The sequence below is a fragment of the Mustela lutreola genome, chromosome 4 (genome assembly GCF_030435805.1).
Source record: "Mustela lutreola isolate mMusLut2 chromosome 4, mMusLut2.pri, whole genome shotgun sequence".
Lineage (NCBI taxonomy): Eukaryota > Metazoa > Chordata > Mammalia > Carnivora > Mustelidae > Mustela > Mustela lutreola.
Genome location: NC_081293.1, coordinates 156037091 through 156043090, shown reverse-complemented (window position 1 = coordinate 156043090; position 6000 = coordinate 156037091). Strand labels below are relative to the sequence as shown.

The window sequence follows — 6000 nt, the reverse complement described above, 5'->3', positions numbered from 1 at the left end:
ATCTTTTCATGTGCCTGAGTGGTACTGAGTTTGTTTTCTTGTGAACTACCTCTTCATATCCTTTGAGTTGGGCTTTTCTCCTCAGTTTGTTAGAGGTAGAATCTGTGATCTGGTAACAGATGGTCATGTCCTGATCAATGACCTTGATGCCAGCATCAACACACCTGTCACCTGTCTGCGTATTTATTAACCCAAGGTATGGAATCTTGGCTTTGCTATTTGCTGTGTAATCTTGGGCGAAGTTCTTAACCTCTTTTGGCTTCAATGTCTAAATATCCAGCATAGGGTCCCTCTTAGCAACATGGTGCAGGACAGCACCTTTAAAACCAGGGAGTCGGCTTGGACCTGGGAGTCCACGACGTTCAGGAAACGTTTTTCCCGCGGGGAAATTTTGCTTAGGCACTGAGGCCGCACGTAGCAACCCCACTGCGGAGTTCCGGAGTGCGCGCGGCGGGAGTGCGGCCTGTCTCCGTATAGCCCGAGTTCTCGCTTTCGAGAGAGCAGAAATCCCGGCCGTAACCAAGAACTTGAAATCGAGCCAAGAGCGAGCCACTTTTTGCGGCGACAGCCGCCCTCGCAGCCGGGCCCCTGCTCCCAAGCACCCTCCCCTACCGCCCGAGCGCGGCGCTGCAGCCCCGGCGCCCAGACGCGGCGGGTGCGGCGCGGCCCCGGGGCCCGGGTTAGGGAGGCGGGGGTGGGCCCCGCGGTCACGTGATCCGGGCCAGCTGTGCGCAGGGGGCGGCGGGCTCCAGCGCCCAGAGTCTGTGGAGGGGGAAGCGCCCGACGGCCGCCTCCGCCACTGCAGCTACAGCCGCCGATGTCGCCGCAGTAATCGCCGCCGCGGCAGCACCCGCACCCTCGGCGGCCGCAGCATCAGCACCGCAGAGCCGAGCCCGGAGCCCGCCGCCCGGCAGGTGAGCCGGGGCGGGCACGGCTGGGAGCGCGGGGCGTCTGCCGCCGCTTCTCCTCGAGCGTTTCAGCCGCGTCCGCCATCGTCGTCCCCTGTGCCTCGCTGCCGGCCCCTGTCCCTTCGAACCCGCGGGTAGCCAGAGCCCGGGCTGAAACCCGGCGGGTGGTGGCAGGCAAGCTGGGGACTCTGGGGGGATGGGGGGATGGGGATGTGGCCTCGGGCCGGGTGCGGATGACTCGAGCTAGTAGGTTGAGGGGGCGCAGGACAGGGACGCCCCACCCCAGGCGCGGGCACTGCCGCCGGGTTTGACTCTGTCTCCCCGCTCTACACCCCAACCCCATCCTTTACTCTGACCTCCGGGTGCTTTTTCTGTGTTTCCATTAACTAGCAGCCAAGTTGCTGCTCCGCTGGGGTGTGTGCCTGTGAACCCCCACCCCTCCACCTCTTGGGCTGTTCCCGGGGTTCGCAGCTCGCTCGATGGTGGCAGCGTTGGTGGCGGAGTGGGCCTGGCACCTTCCCGGGAGGTAGCGCACCTGCTACCCGGGTAGCGCGAACATGGCTGCCTGGTGGGGCCCGCTGTCCTTGACCTGGCTCTGCGCCCACGTCCATCCGGTTTGCGATCGCTAATCGTGTCCAGGGGACTGCCCTCCCCTTAACGGCTGTTACTGTCGTCTGAGCGGGCTGCAGGACTTGACACGACATCCCCCGCCCCTAGCCACACTCGGTTCTTTGGAGTTGGGGGTGGGGTGTCAGGACAGGTACGCCGTGGCGCCAGGATAGCATTTCTGCTACGAAATAGCTGGTCAGCCCTCGGTTCGCTTGTTGGTCTGGGCGCTGATTATTTGGCGACATCATTGCTGAGGTCTGAGACTGGTGGGGTCTGCAAAACAGGGGGAAGGCTTCAACTTTTAGAGAATTGACGAGCACTCGGATTTAGGGGTTTAAAATGTCCATTAAACCCAAGTGCATCTAAGGAAACTGTTATTTACTGACTCAAAACTGACTTGGTAGGGTTTTCCATATGGGCTTTCTGGATTTGCTGTTTAATTCTGACTTGCAATTTAGTCTTGAATTAGACTTGTGTCCAGCTTCCCCAGCTGTGTGTGTGTGGGTGTGTGCAACTGTGTTCCCAGCCTGACCAGAAGATGCCATGGGTTGCAGAGGAAATCTATGTTAATTCAAAATGGCAGCATGAAAAAGTCGGGCCAGGCGGAAGCCGTTGAGACCACAGCTCACATCAGCTGCCCCGACTTAAGCCTTGGTGAGGATATAGGCTGCTGGGAAGGCTCTTCTGGGTGTTGCTGCAGCTGGTCCTAAGGGGTAGGGAGTGATTCTTGCAGCAGGCTAGATTTTAAGGGGGCAGCAGGGTCATGGGGAGGTGAAGTGGGAAGTTTGGGGAGCTGTAATTATCTTCTCTAACTTATTGAAAGCTGGTGCAAAGACCTAATTAGAATTCTCTGTGATTTTGAGCTAATTTTTCTCCAGGCTCAACTATGGACAATTTATGTGGCTGCTTATGTCTGTTTGATGCATAACTCACTTCTGTTTATTTTATACCTACCAGTGGATCTTCAAAGGGTTGAGTGTCTAGTGTAAACATCACCCAAGAACGATACATAACAATTACCAGGTATTTAGAGCAAGTTCAATGAAAGACCTGATACAGCTCCATGATCAAGCACCCAGGCATCAGAGAATGATAAATTCTTGAAAGGTGACTCATTTTAGGATTTTTTTTTTAAAACAGTTTTTCCTTGTGGTTTCACTGCTGTGCTGCCAGCCATCTTCTCATTTAGGAAGAATGGGATGCATGAGGAGGCAAGTGTTTCAGGGATAATGGGAATAGAGGAAGATTAGTGCTTCGGTCAGGAATGGCGATCTGGAAGCACTCTGCTGTCAACCAACCGTCTTTTTACAGCCCTGGAGGCTGAAGCCAGCAGGGTGACTGGGCTGCACCCAAGGTCAGATAGCTGGCTGGCAACTGGCAGTGAGGATCGAAATCCAGGTCTCGTAACTGCCCAGGTCAGGGTTCTACATGCCACATTTCACAGCCTAGGGAAAAAGGGACGGACCTGTCATTACTAGGATGGCAAGCAGAGCAATTCAAAAGCAAACTGTAACATGAATATAAAAATCAATGGATATTTAAAGTGAGTGACTACATCTTAGTTTCCAAATTCAAAACCATTTAACTTTAAAAAAATATTTTAATTTATTTGAGAGAGAGCGAGCATGTGCACAAACAGAGGGAATAGCAGAGGGAGAGGGAGATGGAGGCCCCCCACTGAGCAAGGTGCCCGATGTAGGGCTCTATCCTGCTGGGGTCATGACCGGAGCTGAAGACAGATGCTTAACCCACTGAACCACCCAGGCATCCCAAAACCATTTAACTTATTAAGTTCTGTGCACCTTATCTCCACATTTTCCAGTGACTAGACTGCTTATATAGTTAAGCACCAAAAACATAATTTTACTCCTATTCTTTAAAGTGAGACATGCATTCTTGGATTAAGAAATGTGTGGCTCGTGTTTGTGGAGAATCATTGGGTCAACTTCTTTTTAAAAGAAACCAAAGTGGGATATATAATAGCTTTTGAGTATGTCGAATTTTAAGTAAAATGTGAACGAGACTGTTTTAAAATAACTTTGAAGCAGCACTGCATACAGAGGCTTTTTCTAGAATTTGAATTTGATTTCTCTTGGTCATATACCAGTAACCAAAGATCTACTAAAGCCAGATTGGAAAGTGTAAATGGGTTAATATTTGCATGGAAGTGATGAGGATACAAAATATTTCTTCTGTGCATTACATTTCTTCAGGCCAATGATCTATAGAAGAAGTTGCACAGGTTGCAGGGAAGAGGGAGGATAATTCACAGTGGAGAAGTGGATGGGAGCTAGGTATGGATGATTATGTGCAAAGGAAGACAGATGATGCCACACGTGCTGTTTAAAAAAGCAGGAGCTTACCTTAGAGCCTGAATTGAAGATTTACTCACTTAATCCCCCTGACATGCCAAAGATACTTAAAATCACAAGGTTTGGAGATTCTTGAACATGAGCAATTTGTGTTTGTTGAAGAAGAATAATTCAGTTATTTTTTAAAAAGTCATGCATGGGGTGCCTGGGTGGCTCAGTGGGTTAAAGCCTCTGCCTTCAGCTCAGGTCATGATCTCAGGGTCCTGGGATGGAGCCCCTGAGTCAGGCTCTCTGCTCAGCAGGAAGCCTGCTTCTTCTTTTCTCTCTCTGCCTGCCTCTCTGCCTACTTGTGATCTCTGTCTGTCAAATAAATAAATAAAATCTTAAAAAAAAAAAAAGTCACACATGATCTCTTTATCCAGCAGTAATTGAAGCCATTTTCATTGGAATGACAGCCTAGGTCTGTGCTGTCCAATTCAATAGCCAGTAGTCATTATCCACATGTGGCTCTTGAGCCCTTGAAATGTGGCTAGTCCACACAGATGTGTGAACTACACCCCAGATTTCAAAATTTGTATAAAAAAAGAATTTATGTCATTAATAATTTGTGTGTTGATTATATATTGCGGTAATATTTTAGATATATCCAGTTCAAGTAAACTATATTATTAACAATAGTTTCACCAGTTTCTCTTTTTTTAGATGTGGCTTCTAGAAAACATAAGATTACACGATGTGATTTGCATCTGTCTTGCATTAGCAGAAAGCGGAGTTTGGTTAGGGTGTGTGGTACTGTGCACAGAACTGTGTGTATAAGGAGAGAGATACTTGGATAGAAGAGGGAGGGAGATTATGAAGAGGGAGTGCGTGGGGACCCTAGGGAGTTGGAGAGCATGAATATGAAGTACCTGGGGGCTGCTGAGTTATGAGAGTTCTGAGGTGGAAAAAGCAGAGCGTGCAGTGGTCCAGGGTTTGGACTGGTTGGAACTGTGACTGGTAGGGTTTGTGGTGGTGGGACAGGAACCAGGGTGGTGGAAAGGCAGCGTGGACACAACTACATGTCACACTGGAAAGTGACTTCCACATCTGAGATGGCTGGTTTCACAAACATATCTAGCACATCAAAATGAGGTGAACACATCTCATTCACAGTCCAAGCTCTGGTTCTGCCTCTAATTAGGGGGTGTGACCTTGAGCCAGTCACTCATCAAGATGCTTCTCAGTCTCCTTTTATTTATTTTTTTTTAAGATTTAAAAAAAAAATTATTTATTCGCGCGAGAGAGTGAAAGGGCACAATCAGGGGGCAGACGCAGAGGGAGAGGGAGAAGCAGACTCCCTGCTGAGCAGAGAGCCCCACGTGGGGCTTGATCCCAGGACTCCAGGATCATGACCTGAGCCGAAGGCAGACACTTTACTGACTGAGCCACCCAAGTGCCCCTCAGTCTCCTTTTTAAAATGGGGTGAATGACAACTGTCCCCTGACTTGCTGGGTGGTTTCTGTGGGATGAGATATGACATATTAAAACACAAAGATTTATTAGAACTTACATTACTTTATTACAACACTACACACTGAGATCACTTTTACGTATGCACGTGTGCATAAGATGACAACAACGACAAGAAGACCAGCCTTCCTCTGGTTCTACCAATATGTGTTCTAAAAATTAAAAATTTTGAGTAACAATATTTGGAGGGGGGAGATTAGGAGTGAGTTGGTGATCTGCACAGATTTCTCCCCTGCTTTCCCCATCCCAAATAATTAATTATCCTAACAACATTTACTGTTCAGTACATCCTTTCACCTTGCTTTCAAATTCAGCTTTCATCATATGCTAATTTCCTACATTATATGAGTATATTTCAGTAATGTCTGCTCTGTCAATCTGTCTGTTCTTGTGTCAGTCTTGAACGGTTGTAATTATTAAAACTTCCTAACATGGTTTAATACCGTGTGGGGCTAGTTTTTCCTCATTAGTTTTCATTTATGAAACTTCTTGGCTTGTCCCACATCCTTTCTAGATGAGCTTCAGGGTCGTTTTTGGTCATGGTTGTATCCAAGATTGATGACTGCCCAGTGACTCCATGGATTACTGTAGGGAAGACTGACACCTCCATATAGTATTGGATCTTCCCAGCAAAACGCAGGCATCTCTCCCTGCTCTTCATA

General features: G+C 48.6%; 1 protein-coding gene across 3 annotated transcripts in view; it reads left to right on the top strand.

Moving 5' to 3' along the window:
- Nucleotides 1–636: 636 nt before the first annotated feature.
- Nucleotides 637–6000, top strand: part of SCRN1 (secernin 1) — a 61374-nt gene continuing 56010 nt past the window's right edge. The window contains exon 1 of one of the 3 annotated variants that reach the window (XM_059171467.1): nucleotides 637–914. The gene's annotated coding sequence lies outside the window, so the exon portion shown is untranslated. Of the gene's footprint in view, nucleotides 915–963; nucleotides 1083–6000 lie in introns of those variants that run through there. The other 2 variants (XM_059171466.1, XM_059171465.1) reach the window with 2 other exon arrangements.